This window comes from Triticum aestivum, chromosome 7B, assembly GCF_018294505.1.
Source record: "Triticum aestivum cultivar Chinese Spring chromosome 7B, IWGSC CS RefSeq v2.1, whole genome shotgun sequence".
Taxonomy (NCBI): Eukaryota; Viridiplantae; Streptophyta; class Magnoliopsida; order Poales; family Poaceae; genus Triticum; species Triticum aestivum.
Window position 1 is genome coordinate 61,248,708 of NC_057813.1, and position 12,721 is coordinate 61,261,428.

A 12,721-nucleotide genomic window follows, 5' to 3' on the forward strand; every position below is an offset into this window, starting at 1 on the left:
TTTTCGCAAAAAAACACTCCCGTATGTCAATGGCACTTGGTATATATGTGGGTTTGTTTCAGTAGTCCAATGAGCCATTCCTCACGTCGCAGAGCTAGGTAGCATGGGCACAGTCGTGTCAGACCTCGCGCCAGTGGCAAGGCGGCGAGGTCAGGATTGGGTGACATGCCGAAGCTGTGCACGACCGAGATGCTACTCCTATTGGGTGTGCTGGTAGGAGGAAGGAGGGAGAAGGAAGAGACAAGAAGAAGAGGGAGAGAGACTTCCATGTGGGGTGTAGTTCGGAGGAGTTAAATTTGTGTGTCCGGTTAGGCCCGATCACTTTCTTAACTCCTCACATTGAGGAATTAAGGTTGAAGAGCTTAATCAAAAAAATTTAACATTTTCCTCCTTCCACAAACGACTCCTAGGTGACGAGTGTTTCCCTGCCTCCCGTCGGTGCCGTCACCGATCTGCATCGTTTCTTGTCACCTTAGGATCATGGAGGCATAGTGGATCAAGGGCCTTGCCCGCGGGAGTTCTCCTATTCTGTTTTAGGTGTCTTTTAGTTTATTTTAGATTTTGTGTTCTGCTTAGGAAGGTGATGCGGCGACACCTAAAGATGTAATAAGGTTCACTTCACCTAGCCCCCATTCAGGAGGTGCGTCTAATGTTGTTAGAGTGCGTGTGGAGGTGTGTCTCCGATGGATCTCCAGGGATTCGGTAGGTGTTTGACTTCGGTGGATATGTTTGGATCCAGTCATCGTTCATCTGTGTCCATGCATCTACATGTTGGATTCGTCCGATCTATGGAGTTTTTTATCGGTGTTGGTGTCGGTGTCAAAACCGGCGGATCTCAAGTAGGGGGTCCCGATCTGTGCGTCTTAGGATGATGGTAATAGGAAGCAAGGGACACAATGTTTACCTATGTTCGAGCCCTCTCGATGGAGGTAAAACCCTACTTCCTGCTTGATTAATATTGAAGATATGAGTAGTACAAGAGTAGATCTACCACGAGATCACAGAGGCTAAACCCTAAGAGCTAGCCTATGATGGTATGATTGTAATTGTGATCGGCCTTCTAAGGACCATCCTCTCCGGTTTATATAGACACCGGAGAGCTAGGGTTGACATGGAGTCGGTTACAAGGAAGGAAACATAATATCCGGATCGCCAAGCTTGTCTTCCATGCAAAGGAGAGTCCTATCCGGACACGAGCCGAAGTCTTGAGTCTTGTATCTTGACGCTTCTATAGTCCGGACAATGTGTACAGTCTGGCTGTCTGGATACCCCCTTATCCAGGACTCCCTCAGTAGCCCCTGAACCAGGCTTCAATGATGATGAGTCCGGCGCGCAGTCTTGTCTTTGGCATTGCAAGGCGGGTTCCTCCTCCGAATACTCCAAGATGGTTATCGAACACGTAGAACGTGTCCGGACCTGCAAGATGATCTTCACATACCCTAGCATAAATCCGTTCTGATGGCAATTTTTGCACGTCGTGCCCTTGCATCGTGGCCTGGTCCAATATGAACCGGCGTCTCCTGCTCCACCTCAACTCGCGTTGCGAGGCAGTTTTATTGGCACATCCTGCCAAAGCAGAGATCGTGTCCCCCTTAATACAGGCTCTTTTATCAATATGGGCATATGTGACCCCACGACGACCATTGGTATGATTCCATGTATTTTAGATAAGTCTCAAGCGGCCACGCCGAGGACTCTTGGTATTCATCCCTCTTATAAAGGGGTCAAGGCCTACGCCTCTTCTCCACCTCTCCTGCCCCTTCTCGCGCCTCGAGCTCCAGCACCCAAAACCTAAGCTCAAACGCCCCAGGTCCCCCAGTATGTCCGGATCAGATGCAACAGGCCGGTGGGCGGCCTCCTCGATTCAAGAGGAGGACATTGCGAAGCTTAGGGAGGTCGGATACCTGACCGCCGATATCCAGCACAGGCTTCCTACTCCGGGGCAAGTTATCCCCACACCGGAGCCCAACGAGAGCGTCGTGTTTATCCCTCACTTCCTCCGAGGCCTGGGCCTCACCCTCGACCCCTTTGTGAGGGGGCTCATGTTCTACTATGGGTTGGATTTTCACGATCTGGCTACAGACGCCATCCTCCACATCTCGTCTTTCATTATTGTGTTCGAGGCTTTTCTCCACGTCAACCCACACTTCGGCTTATGGCTGAAGATCTTCAATGTGAAGCCGAAGATGATCGAGGGGCGACATGTGGAGTACGGAGGCGCTATAATAAGCAGAAACGCTGATGCTCCATGGCCAGAGGGTTATTTTCCGGAAGTATCCGACGTATGGCAACAGAGATGGTTCTATGTCACTGCTCCCAGAGGCACAAAGTGGGTAGCTGCCCACGAGTTCTGCTCAGGCCCTCCGTCATAGTTGGCATCTTGGACCGATGTGGGACGGAATTATGGGCCTGCTGGCGATGTACCAGAACTGCAGAATCGCATCCGGGAGCTTATTGAGAGGGACATAAATCTTGTCAGCATAATTCAGGTAATGCTAGTCCGGCGGATGTTGCCATGCAAACGTCGGCCTCTCCGGATGTGGGAGTTTAATCCGGAGGGTCCGCGGACTATTAAGCACTTCTTCGGCCTAACACTCGAAGGGATGTGCAAGTTATTCTTCGGACCACATGTAAAGTGTCCGGACACCACCAAGGATGCGGGCCTAAGCTGCAATCGCCTAGATGCCCAAGTAAGTAACCTTAAAGCCGGACACTTCATTTATACTCCCTCTGTTCCTTTATCTAAGGTGTATTATTTTCGGCACGGTGACCAAGACATAGAATTATGGACGTATTATGATGAAATTAGACTTGGCAAATTTATTGGTTAGTGGCAAGTAAATCAGTTAGTATAGGGAAGTAAGATATAAATGCAATTGGCATAGAGATAGTTTCCTTCTTTTGCTACAAGGAGAGATATAGACAATCAGAAGAGAGATACTTTCCTTTTTCAGGAAGGCTAACAAGGGAATTATGAGGAATTAGAAGAAATGCACCTTATATTCTGGAATTTTATCAAAAAACAAATACACCTTATATAAAGGAATGGAGGGAGTATTTTTCATAACCTTTATTCTGAAAATCCTTCCGTGGCCAGGAATGGCTCAACAAGGCGGAGAGAATCAGGTGTCCGGCGCCACTTCCTGAAGGCTCGCCTGGTCCCACTATTGCAAAGATGCTGGGCCGGGCGCTCATCAAAATCCCTTCAGGGAACAGCGAAGGAAAGGGCAGTGAAGCCGAACTTCACGCGCTACGCATCCAGACATCGCTACCCCTCCTATGGAGGATAGCCGGAAAGGGGAGGTCAGAGCCTCTTCCCCACGCGGGAAGAAGAGGGCTGCCTCCGAAGATTTGGAGGCGGAGACGCCCAAGCAAGGGAAGAAAGCATCACCAGGTGGCTCTGCCGCGACGGGCACCCTCACCGTGTCATGCCCACCAACGGGCCAGCCCTCCACCGAGCCGTAAGTTATTCATTAATTCGAAGGTGTGATGTTACTCCAAGATCCATAACCAGGACTTCATTTTTTGTAGTCCGGCGAGCAGCTCTTCTCAACAGAGTTCGTCTTCGGGGGACCTTCGTCCGGAGATGATGGAGAGTGAGACTCCACCCAACTCTCCGCCTCATGAGGTGCGCAACACGGAGGTGTTGTCATGGAGGAGTCCGGATCTGCCGAAGCCGGAGGCTAATACGTCAGCCGCCCTGAGCCCGGAGCGTTTGGCTCGCACGGGGGGGCGATGAGAAGGGTCCGACACAGTTCAGTGTCCGGCCGGACATACTGACGGGCCGTTTGGAGCAAGCCGCGCTCTCGGTGGAGCACCGCTCTTTAATGAGCATAGTGCTCATGAAGATTTCATCCGCTACCCGTGATTTGAACGAGGCATTTACAAGCCTGCTCAAAGGCTTTGAGGTATGTAGTGAGAAATGCACAATTTTTTGCTTATGAAGTGCGCACTAGATGTGCTCCCTATAGATAGTAGCCCCTGAGACTCTGGTTGCCCGCCATAGGCGGCAAACGGGGGATCGTATACTAATGTCTGCGCCGTACATGTGCGCAGATATACAAGGATCCGACAGCTAACCAGTCTGTTGAAGTTGCCGAACTGAGGAGGCAGATCGGATCCATCGATGCTGATATCGCGCTGGTGAACAAACGGCTGGAGGAGTCACAGGGTATGTGCTCTGCTTCCCTTATTATGATGTATAGGAAATGTAAGAGTGGCATAATAATGCGATGTGTTTGCACTGCAGATGGTGCTGCTGCTGTGGAACTTGCTCAAGCCAAGGAACAAGCTCGGGCTAGCAATGCGGATGCCCTAAAGGCGGCCGAAGAACTGAGAGACGAACAGGCTGCTCATCGTCGAAGCGAAGAAAAGATAGCCGAAATGGCTGGGAAGTTAAAGAATGCCGCCGACCGATACGCACTCCTCGAAAAGGAGAATAAGGCTAGTTCGGCTGAGCTGGACAAGGCACTTAATGCCGCCAAGGAGATGTAGACCGAGACCCGCAGTATGCGGGAAGAGCTCCAACAGGCCAACAAAATCGTGGCTGGGGGCTCATACTTACTGCGGACGAAGTTCTTGGATCCGAAGTATGCTCCCCTGGCGGGGCGCTTGAGTCCTGCAGACGCATATGCAGACTTGGCGAATAGTGCAGCTGATGTTGTCAAGTTCTTCGAGGGTCAAGGCGATGAAGAAGTGGATAAGCTTTTCTGGTCGCAGTTCAATGCTCCCACTCACCCGCTGCCGCTGAATGAGAAGGTGGCTGCTATGGCGGAGCTCCAAAGGCTGTCCGGGCTTGCAATGCGATCCGTAATACACCATGTTTGGCCGAAGGGGCCTAAGCCGGACATCTATTTTGGTTTGGTGCGGCAATTCCTTGGAGCCGTGTCTCAGATCGACGCCATGAGGAGGTCGGCGTGCATAGAGGGTGCACGGATGGCGCTAGCCCACATTAAAGCCTATTGGATGGATATGGACGCCACTGTAATAGCGACCAGGATCCGGTGGGAGGCCAATATCCGGCCGAGCACTACTTGGTGCAAGTCACAGAAGGTGCCCGCCTAATAGAGGCGCAGTGCTCGAAGAATGTTTTATTCAAGTGATAAGCCGAATCATTGTAAAAAACAATGTTTTAGTTTAATTATGAGGCTATGTTTATACTTTTGCCCAGAAGTATGATTGTATCCCCTTTACGACCGTTTTTATATGTATAAGTAGTCCAAAAGATAGCAGTCGTTGGCATCAGCCCCCACGCGTATAATGCAGGGGTGTTCGCAAAAAATATGCTTAATCACACTTGATCCAACATCTTGGTCTATTAAGGAGGTGATTGCACGCCGAACTAGGCAACCAGACTATATAGCTGTAACACTTTCGCTTAGCCATGGGAGTATAATGGTGGGGCTACAATGTAGCCCCTGGTACCTTTGCGTGCATCCGAATACGGGCGCGTGTGTACATGGCCGGGAAATGACCCTTCGTTAATGCGGACGAATCTTTAGGGATTCCGGTGAGTCTTCGAGTGGTTGAACAGTCTCTCGCTGTATCATGACAGTCAGTTTTTGGCTTTCTCTACTCAGGCGCTCATCCAGAATAACCAGGGCACAATCGCAGTAGTTCTCCTTTGGCCTGCCTTAGCCGGTGATAACGGAACATAAGGCGGCAAACCCAGGAGCCGGGCAAACCCAACATTTGACCAAAGACATGATTCAGAGCTGATGCATATACGGCCAAACTCGTGACGCCGAACACTCCCGACGGTATTCGGTCTTTGTAAAGGAAAAGAGGCTGACAAGAGCCTATTATAAGCCCTTAATTCCTAGGTACGTGCAATTTAGTCTGTCGTGGCCAAATGCCAAAAACAACAGTATCCTCTGTGGGTATAGAACCCATGGGACGGTTAAACAACAAGAGGCAGTAGAAAAGGTTTACACAGGGGCTTAATCTAAAAAGAAACCTGTTGAACAGGGCCCTGCTGCACGTCTGCGCCTTTGTCTCCGTTGTGTCGTATCCTAGAAGGGTCTCGCGCGAACGTTGTCTGTAAAAAAAGAAAATCTCGTAGGAGAGTGCAATGTAAGTATGCGATTAATAATGAAAGTGTAAGATGTTGGCGTGCCAATAAGGTCGAGCCAAGTGTGGGGCTGTATTAAAAATTTATAGCCCCTGGTTTCCACTATGGGGGTACATATACGGTGCCCTGGTTGAACTGGGCTACCGGACTCGTCTAATCGTGTCTGTGGTCTTAATGACCAGGCATGTATGTGATATTTGGAGGCCGCTTATAGTCCGGCCGCCAGGGCCGTCGCGTGTTCCTCTGCGCACGACGAGCGCTCCGTTATTCCGTTAATGGTGATGACGCCATGGGGACCGGGCATCTTGAGTGTAAGGTAGCCATAATGCGGCAATGCGTTGAGGCGGGCGAAGGCCGGTCTTCCAAGCAATGCATGATAGCCGCTTTGGAAGCGTGTGATGGTGAAGAGCAGTTTTTCGCTTCTGGAGTTGCCTGGGGAGCCTAATGTTACTTCCAGCACGATGGAGCCCCTGCCGTGGGTTTCAACGCCTGGTATCACCCCTTCAAAGGTGGTGCTGCTTTGGCTAATTCTGGATGGGTTTATCCCAATTCTATGGACAGTGTCCTCGTATATTAAATTGAGACTACTGCCGCCGTCCATGAGGACACGGGAGAGACGGTATCCGTCTATTATCGGGTCGAGCACCAAGGCCTGTGATCCTCCATGCTGAATATTAGTTCGGCCATCCATGTGATCGAAAGTGATCGGACGAGACATCCAGTAATGAGATGTAGGTATGATGGGCTCTACCTCGTGCGCGTCTATGGGCACACGTCCATGCCTTCTCGTGGATGTGTGAGTCGCATGGATCATGTTTACTGTTTTAACCTCTGGCGAGAATTTTTTCTGTCCCCCAGTGTTCGGCTGGCGAGGTTCGTCCTCGTCTTCACTTGGTGTTTCTCTCCCTTTATGTTCGGCATTTAATTTGCCGGCCTGCTTGAAGACCCAACACTCTCTATGGGTGTGGTTTGCAGGTTTCTCCGGGGTGCCATGAATTTGGCATAGTCTATCCAGAACTCTGTTCAGGCCGGACGGTCCCTCTTTGCTGCCTTTAAGTGGCTTCTTTTGCTGATCAGGTCGAGAGCCCCTGAATCCAGCATTGACCGTCGTGTTATCCGGGCTCGCTTCCTTGTTTTGGCGTTTGTTTTTATTACGCCTTGGCTTCCCGTTGCCATCCCTTATTTCGGATGTGGTGGGGTCGCTGGTGCCTTTACGGGCTAGCCAGCTATCTTCACCTGCGCAAAAGTGGGTCATAAGGTTTGTTAAGGCTGCCATCGTCCTTGGCTTTTCTTGGCTGAGGTGTCTGGCAAGCCACTCGTCACGGATGCTGTGTTTGAATGCCGCTAAGGCTTCGGCGTCCGGACAATCGACAATTTGATTCTTCTTAGTGAGGAATCTATTCCAAAGCTTGCAAGCAGAGTCTCCGGGCTGTTGGATAATGTGACTTAGATCGTCTGCATCTGGAGGCCGGACATAGGTCCCTTGAAAATTGGCCCTGAAAGCATCTTCGAGTTCCTCCCAACTCCCAATTGAGTTTTCGGAGAGGCTTTTCAACCAGTGTCGAGCTGGTCCCTTCAACTTGAGGGGAAGGTATTTGATGGCGTGGAGGTCATCCCCACAAGCCATGTGAATATGCAGGATAAAACCCTCGATCTAGACCCCTGGGTCTATGGTGCCGTCGTATGCTACTATGTTCACAGGTTTGAAGCCTTGTGGGAATTCATGGTCCAGTACTTCTTCGGTGAAGCACAGGGGGTGAGCAGCCCCTCTGTATCTGGACGCGATGTGGCATGTAGTCGGCTGTTGTTGTGTCCGAAGTTTATTCCGGACTGGTGTCTGGCTTGTGTGAGCGTTTGGGTGACCATATTCCTTCGCCGGGGTGTGTCTTTTAGGTCCATAGATGGACCTGGCTGCACCGGACTTCTTATCCCGATGCTCACGTAGATCGTGCGCAGTGTCCGCAGCCGCTCTATAATGGTTGTGAAGCGGTATGTCTGGTTTCTTGGTTGAATTTTCTTTTGGTGGAATGGCCGCATCGTCGAATTCTGGCAGTAGCTTGCGCTTCGGATAGCTTTTCGTATGGCGATCATCAGCATATCTTTCTTCGGTGTCTAGCACTTTATTCCATCTTCGGCTGAGCTTTTCTTGTGCGGCCTTGAGCCGTTGCTTCTGCTTCTTTAGACTTCTTGTGGTGGCCATAAGCTTTCTGTGGAGGTTGTCTCGTTCCACTTGTTCTTCCGAGATGAAGAATGCATCGTTGTCCGGACTATCTTCCTGTTCTGGGGCGGCTTCGTGAGCTCGTCCCTCCGGATCATTGTGATCAGGTATTTGCTCCGAACTTGATTTGGCGTGACCTGGCTCATCCCGCTCCATCGCTGGGTCCATGTGGTCGTTGTTGCTTTCGGAGTTTGAGGGTATATCGACCCTTCTTGCGCTCTTATCGCTATTTTTGTAATTGCTGGACTTTGAGCGGCGTCTGCGCCGCCTTTTTAGCTTTTGCCCGGGTGTTTTATCTTCCGGATTATCGTTGTCGTTCTTATTGGGCGTATCTACCATGTATATATAATGTGACAAGGTAGTAGTCCTGCGCCCCAGGGATTCTGGAGCTTCTCCTGCATCGTCGTCCATACCGTCGATGTCTTCGGAGTCGAAGTCATGCACGTTGGTTAAATCTTCGATCGTGGCAATGAAGTGGGTGGTGGGTGGGCACCGAATTCCTTCGTCGCCTGCTTCCCACTCGGGTCGGACATAGTTCGGCCCAGAGCCTCCTGACAAAGAGAGAGACCTTAATAAGTTCAACATGTTGCCAAAGGGCGAGTGCTGAAAGATGTCCGCAGCGGTAAACTCCGTTACCGGAGCCCAACCTGGCTCGGCTGGCTCAAGAGCGAGCGGCCCGGGACCAACAGCCGGATATGAGTCCGGGGGCCTAGGGTTACAGGCCTCCATAGAGGTGAGACCTGTGTTCGGCTCCACCGCCGATGAGTGTGCGGCCTGCGGGGCGGGGTCCAGCCCTCCGTCCATAGGCAACACAACCTGCCCTGGATGTGGATCCGAGGCTGCTTCGGGGATGATGTCTCGAGCATTGTCCGACAGCAGTTCTAGGCCGTGCTCGTCATGACTGTCCAGCGTTCCTGGCGCAGGCTCGAATCCATCAAAGATCAAGTCTCCACGAATATCTGCCATGTAGTTCAAGTTTCCGAATCTGATCTGGTGGCCAGGGGCGAAGCTATCGATCTGCTCCAACCAGCCAAGCAAATTGGCCCGCAGTGCGAAGCCGCCGAACACAAAGATCTGTCCGGGGAGAAGAGTCTCACCCTGGACCGTGTTGTTGACGATTGAAGACGCCATCAAGCCTCGAAGCGTCGACACAGAGGAACTCTCAATGAAAGCACCAATGTCGGTGTCAAAACCGGTGGATCTCGGGTAGGGGGTCCCGATCTGTGCGTCTTAGGCTGATGGTAACAGGAAGCAAGGGACACAATGTTTACCCAGGTTCGGGCCCTCTCGATGGAGGTAAAACCCTACTTCCTACTTGATTAATATTGAAGATATGAGTAGTACAAGAGTAAATCTACCACGAGATCGTAGAGGCTAAACCCTAAGAGCTAGCCTATGATGGTATGATTGTAATTGTGATCAGCCTTCTAAGGACCATCCTCTCTGGTTTATATAGACACGGAGAGCTAGGGTTTACATGGAGTCGGTTACAAGGAAGGAAACATAATATCCAGATCGCCAAGCTTGTCTTCCACGCAAAGGAGAGTCCCATCCGGACATGAGCCGACGTCTTGAGTCTTGTATCTTGACGCTTCTATAGTCCGGACGATGTGTACAGTCCGGCTGTCCGGATACCCCCTTATCCAGGACTCCCTCAGTTGGTTGTTGTTCCGGTTCACTGGTAGTTTGGAGACTCAGCACAATGATTTCCCAACTGTTTATTACAATAAGGTTTGTCCGGCTTTGGTGAGGTAAGAGCAATAACGATGGCGCGCCTTTGGCTTGCCACAATGCTTGTAGTTGTCGCTAAGTGATCTATAATATTGAGTTGAAGAGGTGGGTGATACGTCCATTTTGCATCATGATTTTATATCAATATTTATTGCATCATGGGCTGTTATTACACTTTATATATCAATACTTATGGCTATTCTCTCTTATTTTACAAGGTTTACCATGAAGAGGGGGAATGCCGGCAGTTGGAATTCTGGCTGGAAAAGGAGCAAACATTTGAAACCTATTCTGCACTGCTCCAAAAGTCTTGAAACTCCACGAAACTTATTTCTGGAATTAATAAGAATTATTGAGTGCAAGAAACACCTCAGGGGTCCCACACCCTGGCCAGGAGGGTGGGGGCACGCCCACCCCTATTGGGCGTGCCCCCTGTCTCCTGGGCCCCTGGTAGCCCTCCGGTGTCCATCTTCTGCTATATGAAGGCTTTTACCCTGGGAAAAATCGTGGGCAAGCTTACGAGACAAAACTCCGCCGCCACGAGGCGGAACCTTGGCAGAACCAATCTAGGGCTCCGGCGGAGCTGTTCTACCGAGGAAACTTCCCCTTGGGAGGGGGAAATCATCACCATCGTCATCACCAACGATCCTCTCATCGGGAGAGGGTCAATCGCCATCAACATCTTCACCGACACCATCTCCTCTCAAAACCCTAGTTCATCTCTTGTATCCAAACCACAAATTGGTACATGTGGGTTGCTAGTAGTGTTGATTACTCCTTGTAGTTGATGCTAATTGGTTTACTTGGTGGAAGATCATATGTTCAGATCCTCAATGCATATTATTACTCCTCTGATTATGAATATGAATATGCTTTGTGAGTAGTTACGTTTGTTCCTGAGGACATGGGTGAAGTCTCGCTATTATATTAGTAGTCATGTGAATTTGGTATTCGTTCGATATTTTGATGAGATGTATGTTGTCTTTTCCTCTAGTGGTGTTATGTGAACGTCGACTACATGACACTTCACCATTATTTGGGCCTAGAGGAAGGCATTCAGAAGTAATAAGTAGATGATGGGTTGCTAGAGTGGCAAAAGCTTAAACCCTAGTTTATGCGTTGCTTCGTTAGGGGCTGATTTGGATCCATATGTTTAATGTTGTGGTTAGGTTTACCTTAATACTTCTTTTGTATTTGTGGATGCTTGCAATAGGGGTTAATCATAAGTGGGATGCTTGTCCAAGTAAGGGCAGTACCCAAGCACCAGTCCACCCACATATCAAATTATCAAAGTACCGAACGCGAATCATATGAGCGTGATGAAAACTAGCTTGACGATAATTCCGATGTGTCCTCGGGAGCTCTTTTATCATTATAAGAAATTGTCCGGGCTTATCCTTTGCTACAAAAAGGATTGGGCCACCTTGCTGTACTTTATTTACTTTCATTGCTTGTTAATCGTTACAATTATCTTATCACAAAACTATCTGTTACCTACAATTTCAGTGCTTGCAGAGAAAACCTTACTGAAAACCGCTTATCATTTCCTTCTGCTCCTCGTTGGGTTCGACACTCTTACTTATCGAAAGGACTACGATAGATCCCCTACACTTGTGGGTCATCAAGACCATTTTCTGGCGCCGTTGCCGGGGAGTGAAGCGCCTTTGGTGAGTGGAACTTGGTAAGGAAACATTTATATAGTGTGCTGAAATTTTCTGTTACTTGTAACTATGGAAACTAATCCTTTGAGGGGCTTGTTCGGGGTATCTTCATCCCGACCAGAAGAGCAAAGAGTTGCTCCTCAACCTACTGAACCTACTGAAAATATTTACTTCAAGATTCCTTCCGGTATGATAGAGAAACTGCTAGCTAATCCATTTGCAGGAGATGGAACATTGCATCCCGATTTACACCTTATCTTTGTGGATGAAGTTTGTGGATTATTTAAGCTTGCAGGTATTCCCGATGATGTTGTCAAAAGGAAGGTTTTCCCTTTATCTGTGAAGGGAGATGCATTGACATGGTATAGGCTATGTGATGATACGGGATCTTGGAATTATAAACGATTGAAGTTGGAATTTCACCAGAAGTTCAATCCTATGCACCTTGTTCATCGTGATCGTAATTACATATATAATTTCTAGCCTCGCAAAGGAGAAAGCATCACTCAAGCTTGGGGGAGGCTTAAGTCAATGTTATATTCATGCCCCAATCATGAGCTTTCCAGAGAAATGATTATTCAAAAAATTTATGCTCATCTTGCTCTCAATGATCGCAACATGCTCGACACTTCCTGTGCTGGTTCTTATATGCTGATAACTATTGAATTCAAATGGGACTTATTGGAAATAATTAAACGCAACTCTGAAGATTGGGGTTCCGACGATGGTAAGGAGTCAGGTATGACACCCAAGTTTGATTGTGTTAAATATTTTATGGATACCGATGCTTTTCGTGGATTTAGCGCTAAATATGGACTTGACTCTGAGATAGTAGCTTCTTTCTGTGAACCTTTTGCTACTCACGTTGATCTCCCTAAGGAGAAGTGGTTTAAATATAATCCTCCCGTTGAAGTAAAAGTACTTGCACCTATTATAGTTGAAGAAAAGACTGTCACTTATAGTGATCCTATTGTTCCTACTACTCATGTTTAGAAACCTCCTTTTCCTGTTAGTATAAAGGATCATGCTAAAACTTCGACT